This window comes from Acanthochromis polyacanthus, chromosome 22 (assembly GCF_021347895.1).
Source record: "Acanthochromis polyacanthus isolate Apoly-LR-REF ecotype Palm Island chromosome 22, KAUST_Apoly_ChrSc, whole genome shotgun sequence".
Lineage (NCBI taxonomy): Eukaryota > Metazoa > Chordata > Actinopteri > Pomacentridae > Acanthochromis > Acanthochromis polyacanthus.
Window position 1 is genome coordinate 372,478 of NC_067134.1, and position 12,596 is coordinate 385,073.

At 37.5% G+C, this 12,596-nt stretch overlaps 3 protein-coding genes across 9 annotated transcripts in view; 1 reads left to right on the top strand and 2 right to left on the bottom strand.

Moving 5' to 3' along the window:
• The window catches only part of LOC127531987 (gastrula zinc finger protein XlCGF8.2DB-like), a 387,969-nt gene that overhangs the window by 286,680 nt on the left and 88,693 nt on the right, over positions 1 to 12,596 (top strand). The window lies entirely within an intron of this gene.
• LOC127531945 (NACHT, LRR and PYD domains-containing protein 12-like) overlaps positions 1 to 12,596 on the bottom strand; it is a 172,155-nt gene that overhangs the window by 77,030 nt on the left and 82,529 nt on the right. The window lies entirely within an intron of this gene.
• Positions 1 to 12,596, bottom strand: part of LOC127531992 (zinc finger protein OZF-like) — an 81,675-nt gene that overhangs the window by 8,712 nt on the left and 60,367 nt on the right. The gene's annotated exons all lie outside the window — the stretch shown is intronic.

Sequence of the window (12,596 nt, forward strand, 5' to 3'; positions counted from 1 at the left end):
GTTCATTCTGCAAAAATTACTTACCTTCTGTCTATGATCCCAATTCTGCCCAATCAATCCTGGTTTAAATCTCTTGATTCAATAATAGCATCATTTTACTGGAAAAATAAAACCCCACGAATCAAACTCTCCACATTACAAAAACCCAGATCACAAGGAGGTCTCAATGCTCCTAATTTTTTTCATTATTCATTAGCTATCAATTTACAATATATATACAAATGGACACATCCCACTCCATCTGACAGTACCTGGCAAGAAATAGAAGAAACGTTTTGTCAAAACATTCCACTTTCAGCTTTACCATTCTGCAGTACTTCAATAAAACAACATCAATGCATCTCAACAATATCCTCCACTCTGACAGCCTGGTGGAAACTCCACAAAACTACTAACTCCACATTAGCACCTTCTAGACTAACACCTATATGGAATAATCTGGATCTTCTAATGAACAAAAAACCCTTACACTTTCGCACATGGGCAGAGAAAGGCATCACACAGAGCACATCTTTCAGAATAACACACTGGTTTCATTTCCTTATCTTGTCCAGAGGTTTGGCATCAGGAGAACACAGTATTTAGAATATTTCCAATTACAATCCTCAATCACGTCCTCTTTTTTTTTTTTAACTTAATCACGTCCTCTTACAAAACCAGAAATATAAATCTTGAATTACCCCCAGTACCTTCAGAACTTCTCCAAATCAAATCTAGAAAAAAACTCACAGCCAAAATATATCAAATAATAACTAAATCAGACAAAACAATCTCCATCCCACACCACAAATGGGAACATGACTTACAATTGTCTCCTGATGCCAGTTTCTGGACAAAGATCTGCAATAACATCTATACCATGTCAAAAAGCGCAAATCTACAATTGATACAATACAAAATAATACACAGAACACATTTTACAAGACAGAAACTCTCAAAATTCACCTCAATTTCAGACAAATGTATTAACTGCACCCAAAACATTACAGACAGCTACATTCACGCCATTTGGTTCTGTTCACCTGTTTTCCTGTTCTGGAGACAAGTGACAGAATCACTCTCTGCCCTCCTGGACTGCCACATCCCATTATCTCCCTCACTCTGCCTACTGGAGACATATCATCCACCACACTTCACCCTTCATACACTCAACTCCTGCTGGCAGCCCTAACCATCGCCAAGAAAACCATACTCACTAACTGGAAATCAAAAACGTCAATAAGCATACCCCAATGGAAAAAATTCTTATCTGACCATATTCTTACAGAGTACCAATCAACAATACCTGATTTTATGACAATAGATCCCCCCAATTTCAAACCACACTCATAAATTTCCCACAAAACTAATTTGTTGACTTTTTGCAACTTTTTATTTCCCACTCCAGAAAATCCTACGTTCTTGCCTGTTTTTTTATTTTATTTTTATTTTTATTTTTATTTTATTTTTGTTTTTGCTTGCCTTTTATATATTATATTATATTATTATATTATTATTTTATTATATAATATCATCATTATTTTTTTATGTTTGATTTACTTGTACTATTTTTTGTTTGCTATTGTATATAGTTTAAAAAAGGGATGGGGGATGAGAGGAGAGAGGATGGGGGAGGAGTGAAGGGGGAAGGGAAATAAAAAGGAAAAAAAAGGATTAAAAAAATAAAATAAAATACATATATATTTAAAAAGAAGAATAAGGGGGAAGAAGAGGGAAGGAGAGGGGAAGGAGAGCGGAAGAAAGAGGAAAAAAAGAATCTTGTGGACACATGATCCCTCAGTTTTTTTTTTTAATGCATCACAAATCGACAAATACATTACCACCACCAAGTGAGCCGGCAGTAAGCTTCACTTTTTTTTAAAATGCATCACACCTAAATAGGCATACAAAACAATCATTAACGAGGAATCAATGTGTTGCTTGAACTTTAATTTCTTTGGACAGTTCCTTCCTATAGTTCTTTTCAACTATTATTGCCATTACTGCTACTCTGACTAAATTTCATTATTCCCCTTCAAATATATTTTGTTACATTTCTTTGATCCTTGTTTTTTTTTCTTCTCCTTTCTTTTGCTCCCTCATCTCCCCCTCAATTAACATTATCATACTATAATGTGTGTCTAACTTCCTTTTGTTGTCTTTTTGCCATGTTTTTTTTCCTATTCTTTTACTTTTTTTTTAGTGATTTATTATTATGACATTACTGTTTAAAATACTGCCTCTGCTTAAAGCTCGTGTCCGGAGTTTCCGTTTGTTTTCAATTTATGTATCGTTGTTTAACAAAGCTTAAATGTGTTAGTCTAGTTCGATACTATAATATAATGTTTGTATGACGCGATATGAAAATTTATTCATGAGCTCCGCCTTCCTCTCATAGACCCCCATGTTATTCCAAAAAGCGCCGGTCGCTGCCAACCAATCAAGTTCGAGCTTCAGCTTTGTCATGCTGTCAATCAACGGTTACACGCACAGCAAGCAAGCCCATGCAGAGGTGGGCGAGCTACGCACTACGCAACCGCGCGCACATTTGTTTTGCTTGTGGAGGAGAGAGCATTCAAGATCAGCAACTTCCAGAAAAGTTACCAATCCCACGGCTTGTCAGGCCAAGAGACTGCAGGCCGTTTTTTGGCTCGGGGTGCTCACGTCGCTCCCCAACCACGGCTTCCATAGCCCGCCTGAGGCTTCCGTTTAGATGCCCGACCTCTGGAGGAAGATGTTGGGGCGTCTGGGACATACTCTTCGTCAGAGGAGTCATGCAATTCTGAACTCTAGATAGAAATGTAGCGGTACTACGTTATGATTTATAGCTCTCGTTATCAATAATTGGGGCACCACCCTAGATTTCTAGGGAAATAATTAATTTTAATAAAAAAATTAATATTCATTAAAATTTTGATCAATCTCATATCAAAAAGTCTTGAATCCTCGTTTAAATTGACCACATTCTACACAAAGAAACACTTAAGACTGTAGTTTGATCTAAAATGAGGTATTTATTAACTATTCTATGAAAAATAACGACAAGTGAACTATATACAATGTAGATATGGTGTGTGTGTGTGTGTGTGTGTGTGTGTGTGTGTGTGTGTGTGTGTGTTGTGTTTGTGTGTGTGCGTGCAGGACTACATGTGTGTGTGTGCGTGCATGTGTGGAATGTGGGAGTGTGTGTGTGGTGTGTGCGTGTGTGAGAGATGTGGAAGTATGTGTGAGAGAAAAGGAAATATGGTGAGGATTAGCCAGAGCTAACCTGACGCGGTAACCGGTAATTTGGATTAAGAATTCTAATGATTTGTAAAAGAATAAACTGATTAAATGAATAATTGACCAAGCGGTTAGTACATCACCCATAGAATGGAATCAGAGCAAGCTCAGCTGGAGTTACTGAAGTGAACCGTCATGGGGCTGGGACTTGCGGGCCTTCAGAGAAGCAGCACAACGGTCTGGACTTGCAGGTTCGGAGCGGTGTGTCGTCGTTATGGCCACGCTTGGATGTCCTGCGTGGGTTGATCGATTCTATGCAAATGGGTCTGATCCAGCAGGTCTCCGGAGTTCTCAGCTGAGTGTTGCTTGCCTTAAAAATGATGGTTCTCAGGCTTTAGCCAAGAAAAACGGGTGTTGATGAAAAACGGTCAAAATTAAGAAAAATAAATGCTGGTTCTGAATCGGTTCATCAGATTAAAACGAATAACGAGCAAAATGTCTCCTTCAGTTACAAAAATATTAAGAGGTAAATAGTTAACAAACTTAGATGGTGAGGGAATTTCAAAGATAGGAAAAACGCGCTTTAGATAGAGAAAATGAGAGAGACTTTGGTTGGCCAGCTCAGGGCCAGATGAGGAAGAGAACAGAGAGGGGTCAGAGAGTGAAGATGTGGGCTACGGCTGACTTTATCTGTGGGTCCAGCTAAGGGGAGGACCTGGGCGGAGAGAGAGAACTTTTCGGCGCGAGTCTGGTGGAATTTGGAATCTCTTTGTTCTCACAGAGTAGAGAAGAAAGAGGAATCCAGAATGGGTTAAAATATGATATTAAACACGCAAAACACGATCTGTCTATCCCACCATATTCAGTTGTGTGAAAGTGAAATGTGTAGATTAATACCTATGTTCATATTATGTGAATTATTTCATTCATAACTATATGTTTATGACATTAAAAATATGTATCACAGTGAAAATATAACAACAAGTCAGAGATTTGGTAACAGGTAAATACAATGGTCATCATTCAACCTAAATGGAGAGGAAATTCAGAGATTAATTCTGGAATTCATTCCAAAATCATAGTATCCTGGGGAAGAAATGATTAAACATCACAAATTAATATCTAGACTTCTGTAACAGATATAACTGTCAAATTCGGATATGATGTACAACATAATCTCACTATAACTTTGGTAATCAGGAAAGAACAAAATAAATCTCAGAAATATGAACTTTGAAGTAATTAGTTTCTTCAGTTAAAGAGTGTGTCTCTCTCTGTTCCAGCCTTCAGCCATAAAGTTTTACGACTTGTTATCTGATCTGTGGAATGCAGAGACGTCTCCGGCTGAGGGTCTCCTAAAGCTGAAAAGGGATTTTAGCATGAAAGTTCATTAAAGACAAGACACCCATAGCATATAATGAAAGTCATTGTCTTTTAAAAACAAAAAGTTATTCCAGGGGTTTAAATGTTCACAGGAGCTCCATCCTTCTGTGAATGAAAACCTACAGAAATACAAATGTCTCAATCTTAATATAGAGATGGGTGTTGGTCAGTGCTGGAGAGGGACAGCTTATCTGAGTTTTGATCAGCTCAGGAATTCCAGGGCCTTTGCAGTATTGCTACAGAAATAAACAATGTAACACATATACACGCGTAAATGCACTAAGTTTGATAAACAACGTCATCGAGAGGGATACACGAGTGTAATCACATATTGAAACTTTACTCGTTCGTCCTAGCAGATTCGTGTTATTTTGGTATTCAATTCAATTCAATTCAATTCAATTCAATTCAATTGACAAGTTCAATTAGGACAAGTTAGACTCAATACAGAATTCTAACGTAATTCCTTTATTATTTACTAAATGTACTAAATGTAGAGGAGTGGAAAACAGCAAAACAGGCGAGATGCTGCAGCACTCCGGGCACTCCTGTCAGGTACTGCGCGCGTGCACAAATAAAGGGGCGAAATCAGAGGGAGGGTGGGACCAACAGTGTTTTGGGAGACGCTGCGATTCAAACTCCGGACACGAGCTTTAATTGTTAAAATTACAGTTTTTCAATTCCCTACACATGTTCCAACACTGCTCTGATGTGTAGATGCGTTCTGGCCTTTTTACCGCGGTTGCCTCTGCACCGTAAATTCCCTTCCAAAGAATGATGTTGATCTTAAACCAGTCAAACACACTGCACAGCTTTCTGCGCATCATGTGAAATAGCTGTTTTTACCTCTGTGAACGTGACTCCAGTAGATCTGTCTGTAAATGCCATGATTTTAGTAGGTTATGTATCTTGTTGTGCTATATTGAAGTTTGATTTATATAATGTACTACTAATTAATATTCTATGCATTTGAAATGTAAATACTTGACTTGGTTTTTCTATCCGTTTATTAAGCTCCAAAAAACCTGTGAAGCTCTCCAAAATTACACAGAAGATGATGTGAGCAGTGCCTCAAACAGTGATGAAGAAAACGAGGAGGTGGAAGACTTACCCACAATTTCTTGCAGGACTGACATTCAAGAGGTAAATCCATAAACATGGACAGTGATACCAAGCGCTCTGAACTCCCCTTACATAAGACCAATGCTAATGCTAATGGATTATGACATTTTAAGATGAAGTAATGGGCCAATGTTAGACATTTTGTGAGTTGTAAAATGTGGGGGTTATGGTTGTCAAAAAATCAATTCCTGAACACCAAATCAATACAAAAGCTGCTATTGAGACAAGTCATTCCATTTTTCTGCTATCAGTACTTTTTGTCATTTTAAATAGGCTCCCTCCCAATGCTGCGTGCCATTAATTTCCACATTTGCTTCATCCTTCCAAAGAATAGGGGACAAATGCTGCATTGCATCATTTCTTTACCTTAAACTTCAAGTAATTCTTTTGTTTGTTATTACATTGTAGGCCTTCAATGATTTTGACCAAAGTACCACAGAAGATGAAGAAAATGGGGAAGATGAGGAAAACTCTATTACAGATTATAAAGCGGTAAATTCATACTTCACCCAAGTTTTATCTTGAGTGAATTAAATTCCAACGGTATCAAATGGTCGTTACTGATCTTATCTTTTTTTCCCTACAGAATGAAGAATACCTGTCAGATTCTGAAATGGTCTCCGACAGCAGAGCAGCTGAAAACATGGTAAGTGATTGTGTATAAACCTTAGGAGTCATATTCTGCTTTAATCATACACTGTAAAATAACAGTCAATGATTACCTTGACTTTGTTAAAACTAGTTAACATACAGATAAGGGCTCCGGAAATTCCATTCTCAGTAGACTTCACATATGCAAAGTATTTGGCTGATAAACATTTTGCTTGTTTGTAGGCGCCAAATACATATTGTTGGCACATTTTTACTGTAAAATTGTTTAATATCATACAATGTGATATCCTGGATTTTTTCACATTCTGTCTCTCACAGTTGAAGTGTACCTGTGATTAAAATTACAGACCACTCTTATCTTCTTAAGTGGGAGAACTTGAAGATTTTTTTGGCTGCCAAAGACCTTTTAGCCCCACTGTAGGTTTTAACTCCTCTTCCGGTCATTATTGGTCACAGGCTCATCATTCTTAACATCCAAGTGTCTGTCTTTACACAAGCAACATCAACCTAAAGTTTTCCTTTCACGTTGTATATTTTTCTGTCATATTCTCCATATAGAACCACATGGTTGTGTAACCAGGAACATGATTGATTTTTTTTTTAAAAAAAGAAAAAAAAAACGTTATCATTACCATTCTCTGAAAAAATGTCATGATTAAATCAAAAATTCTGTCAGGGTATGTAAACTTATGAGCACAACTATTCTCACCTAGGACGGAGGAGGAGAGGACGGAGGAGAATCTGGAGAAGCTGAAAAGCCTTTGTATCCAGGTGCAACAGTTTCAAAAGGGGAAACATTACTGATGCTGATGTCTTTTCTGTTACGACACAATTTATCGGGAGAAGCAGTTACTAATTTACTTGAAATGCTCAACATAATGCTTCCTGGTATGATTCCTCCATCACATTACATGCTCCAGAAAGAATTTGGAAGGTCATCTTCATATGTTTCACAGTAAGATCTATGATCGTCCAAAGAAAAGATTTAACAGTGCTGTGTTATTGAAAGATGGGCAGCTGGGTCTGATCTATGCAAATATGCTTTTAATATAATTTTCTGTAAACTCAGAGTATACTTAACATTAACTTGGCAAAGTATATCTTGTATAAGTACATAAGTAGTAACTTCAAGTTTACTATAAGAGTACTTTCTTATTTCTTAGTATACTCAAAATATACTTGAATATACTACTTTTTGGTAAGGAAGATGAGGACTTTTATGGATGTGTGACAAAAGCTTGATCAAAAAATAATGTGAGTGTATTTTTAAATACGTAGTAGAATAAAGTTCAACCAAACTCACTATTTCGTTCCGTTTCCTTGTTTTAGCGTGCGTCCAATAATACGGTGCGTCTTATATTTGGCTTAAGTACAGAAATAAACCCCGTAATCCAGACTGCGCCTTATGGTGTGGAAAATACGGTACTTGAATACTGGTTTGTGGTGTTCAGTGTTTGGTCTTTGGGCCTCATGTTGTCTTGCACTGTTTGGTTAAAAGAAAAGTTGCTGTTGATAGGTTTATGCAATTATTGTTCAAGTGTTTCACTTAACTGTGTTTAAAAAAGAAAAAAGAAGACAAGGTCAGTGTTGATGGTCAGACTGTCTTTGGTCACATATGCGACCTTGTTTCTTTCTTGTGGCTGTAAGTCGCTCCTTTAGTTACTTGTGTTTGAATGTAATCCTAATCCTAACAGTTGTGGAGCAAACTGGCTGAACACTTGGTTGCAGTTCATCGTGTCTTCAAAGAGACGCAAAATCGACATTTTAAAGGGTTTAACCATGTTATCTGAGGCACCCAAAGGAATGTTTTTAAGCCTCAGTTATGCACATGTGCACTTTAAGTTGAATGTGGAGGGAGTTCATTTCTGTAGATTAAATGCATTGATGAGATGAAATATTTCTCTGTTAAAACAGGTTCTGTAGTTTCCATGTTTACAATTGTTTGATCTAAAAAAAATATGGAATCAGTTTGTTATTTATTTGTTCAATTGTTTTGAATGCTTTGTAGGTCAACACAAATTTAGCTTCAGCAAAAGTAATTTCATTTAGGTTGCATCAATAGAACTATCATGTATAGAATATGAAATTTGATCATTGATTATAGATACAAACAAATTAAACACCAACAAGATGACATAAATAAATATATTTAAAAGAAATGCTTCATGCATGTATAACATGGGTGAAGTATGAAAAAGAACATGATTTGACTTAAAGATTTCAGTGTGAAATAATGATGCTCAAACAGCAGATATTAATTAAGGGGATATTGGTTGAAAATGTGTTCAAACCAAAACACAATATAGTTTTGCGCTGTCAGTATTTTTTTTATGCAAATCCAACCAGGTTTTTCTTTCATTGTGTACAAAACAATTGTTTGCTGCTCAAAGTAAATTTTTCATGTTTATGGTTTTATGTCTGTACAATTATTGAGACCTGAAATTATTCCACATGTGTTATATAATCATACAGTAAGCTACTATATGAGGCTGAAGATGTAGCATGAAGTTAGCTCTGGATGATGCATTTTTGTTAAATGATTATTGGTAAATAATTACATTAGGTACATTAGATAAGGAACCAGAACAGGATCTGCCCACCAGGCCTGAGATGAACAAATGGAGACAGATCTTACATTATATGAGGTATAAAATTTTCTATTTTACTTCAACATAATTGATGGCACAATTTACCACAACATATTTTATCCAAATGCTCAATTAACCATAAGTTGAAGAAAAGAAAGAAAACTTTTTTTTGAAAGCCATATTCCTCGTATCCAAAGACTACACCAGTGTTTCAGCGTTTCGCATAAACCCAGACCCACCCACAGTGTGCTTTTTTCACTCAGTATGACAGTTCTAGCAATAACAACACTACATATTTGCTCCATTGCATTTGTTTACGTTTAAACGAAGTAGTGCTGAGACTGCTGTCAGAATGTGACTACCTTGTTTTCATTGCATTGAAAAAGCCACCACCATTCATCCAATCTGCTGCAAACTCCACACTGCACTTCCTCAGGACCCCAGCAATACCCCTACCAAGTCTGAACATGATCTGATGTACCCTTGTCAAGATATGCAGGTTTCAACTCTAAAAAACTAGCTTCTAACTGTTGATTGCATCATCATAGACATTCTAGAATTCAAACCACATTTAAATCATCACAGTGTAGAGTCAGTTCTGGACAGTCAGTGTCTTACGGATTTCAGCAGGACAACAGGACTATATCGAAGCTAGCAAGACATCGAGATTAAATTCAGCAACAACCTTTCGACAAAGTCCAAAGAAGTGAACATTTTTGAGGTAAGTGACTTCACTGTTCTGTTTGATGAAGCAAACACCAGAGGAAACATTCAGAAGGCAGTTTTATAATCTGTTTTCCACAACTCTGTAATAATAGTAATAGTTCACGCTGTTTCCTAACTTATAACATGGAATCCAAAAGGAAATTATATTATACTATCCAGCAATACTTTAGTTTTTGTGGTACAACTTGTCTTACCTGCTCAATCAGTTACTTAAGTTCGTCACATTTTCTTTTTCATTTTTGTGACCGAGTGTTTAATGTTAAAAAAATGATTCTGTATGTTTTGTTTTGTATTGCACATTCTCGTTTTTTGTGGGGAATGTGTGCTCAAAGATGAGACTTTCATGACTTCAATGATTTTTTAAATTTCAAGTCACCTGTTTTCAGAGATTATTTCATCGACTTGTCCTGTAGTTGAAACGAGAAAAGACGGTGAAAAATTCATGTTTTATCTGTATTAGTTCTTGAGATATTGTCATTTAAACGTTACCTCAGATGACTGTAATATGTAAAAAATGTGCTGGAAGTGGATAAACAGACTTTTAAAAAATATCTCAAATATCTTGATTTGTAAATAAAAAATCTGAAAACATTCAAAAATATTCGTCAGCAATTTATAACAACATTAGTCAGAGCATGTCATTATAGGGGATTAAATGCAGATAGATGAGAAAAACAACGGCAGTTTGATCATTTAACATGACATTTTCAAAAATAAACAATGCTGAGAACTTTCTAATTGTTTTTAAAGGCATTCTAGAATTCATGTCAAACACAAAAACTCTGAGTGGAGACACCATTTCACTTTATTTTACTGAGTTATTTATTAGTTTATTGAGTAGTTTAGTAAAACCAATCTCAGAGACATCCATATTTCAACAAAATCTAGATAAGCAAACTTTTGTGAGGTAAGTAACTCCACTCTTCTGTTTAATGAAGTAAACACTTTGGAGTTTCTGAGGAAGCATCCGTGTAATTTTGCTGCAATACTGTCCAATATGCCTTATAACACAATTCAGAACAGATTGTAACACTCAGTGCTGTTGCTTTGTGATAATTGGTTCAATATTTAGCAAATTTGATAAAAAAAACTGAGATCACAACAGTGTGGTAGATTACCAACGGTTTAACAAGACATCCATAGATTATGGTTCTCTTTTGTGTCTGTTTCACTTTCAGTCTTCTGTGACGACATAAAAATGAACATTCAGAGTTCATCCTCATCGCCTTCCTCTGAGGGGAGTACCACAACGCAGCGTTCCAAAGTCCCAAAAGGCTACACGTTGGTGAAAAACCTGGGACGTGGAGGCTATGGAACAGTGCTGGAATGTGTGGAAGACAAGACTGAAGAGCATGTGGCTATAAAGATGCCCGAAAGGAACAATCTAGACCGTGAGGTAGGACACTGATTTCAGCTGAAGAGTGACACAAAAAGACATTTTTAAAACCAGGGCAGCACCACTATAAGATTCTGAGTAGTGGCACTGGTCATCTAATGTACTTCATAGTTGTTGAGAAGAACTGACTGGACAATGTGGCTCAGCAAACATATTATGTCTCCACAGGCGGAAATCTTGGAAAAGCTCATGTGCCACAACTCGGACAAGTCCAACATCATCAAGTACAAGGGAGAAGTCTTTGTAAAAAGCACGCGGCTCCTGGTGTTGGAAAAACTGGACATCTCCCTGTGGGACTATGTACGTGGCTTAAAAGAGCCAATGCCACTGGAACACGTCCGTACCGTTATTCAACAGGTATGACCTTCTATTGTCTCCCTATATTTATCTCCTACAGTGGTGCTAGAACCAGCATCGGTGGTTCAGGAACCTTTACAACCTCTACTTTTATTGCCATGTGACAGATTTCTTCAACTCCTGATAAATGTTGTTGTTTTTTCTTACAGCTGGCCGTGGCTTTGAATACGACAAAAAGTGCTGGCATAATCCACGGTGACGTGAAAATGGACAACATCGTGATGGTGGATCATGTGAAGCAGCCCTTCAAGGTCAAACTCATTGACTTTGGTGTGGCCAAGTACACGTCCGAAGCCAAAGCAGGAGAGCTACTCCAAATACCTGCATTTAGGTATGATAATACTGTTAAGTTTTCACCACTGAGAAATCTTTAAATCAGCACTGTCTCCTTACTGTCTACTGTGTCACATCTTCTTTTGATGTTTATTCCACATTCAGAGCTCCAGAAATCATCCTGGGCCTGCCGTATTCAGAGGCCATCGATGTTTGGTCGTTAGGCTGCATGATGGCCTGGATGGTGGCTCGTATTGCTCTCTTCGGAACAGAGTCAGAATACTGGATAGTGAGTAAATTACTGTAGCTGAAACGCATTAGAAGCCGTCACACGATTAGCTTCAGGTCTAACGTGGTGTTGTGTTCTGTCTGCAGCTCCGACAAATGATCAGTCTGCTGGGTCTGCCGCCGCAACATCTCATCGAGGCTGGTCGGAGATCACGATTCTTTTTGAAGAAAAAGTGTAGTGGCTTGTGGCGGCTGAAGGTACAATACTCCTACTGTGATTTTACCACTGACCTTTACTCGCTCAACAAGATGAAGGCTTTAGTAAGCATCATTGTTTTCTTCTTTCAGACTCCGAGAGAGTATTTTGGGATCTTTGTCATGTACAGCACCCCCAGATGTCACACGTTCCGCTCTCTGGATGAAATGAAAACGGTAGGTAGTTTAGGAAGCAGCAGCTAGTTGCTGAAGAGTGATGTTCATTTATTGTATTCATATTTCAGGTTGAAGGTGACTTGACCACTGTTGTACTTCCCAAATGTTTTCTGCACCAGGTGTATTCTGAGACGGATAACCCAGCAGAGGCTGATGAGAGGAGGGAGTACATCGAGCTGTTGAAGGCGATGCTTCAGTGGGATGAGAAGGACAGAATCACCCCCAGTGGTATCCTCAACCACCCTTTTATCACCAAAAGCTACCTCAGCAGCAGCTCC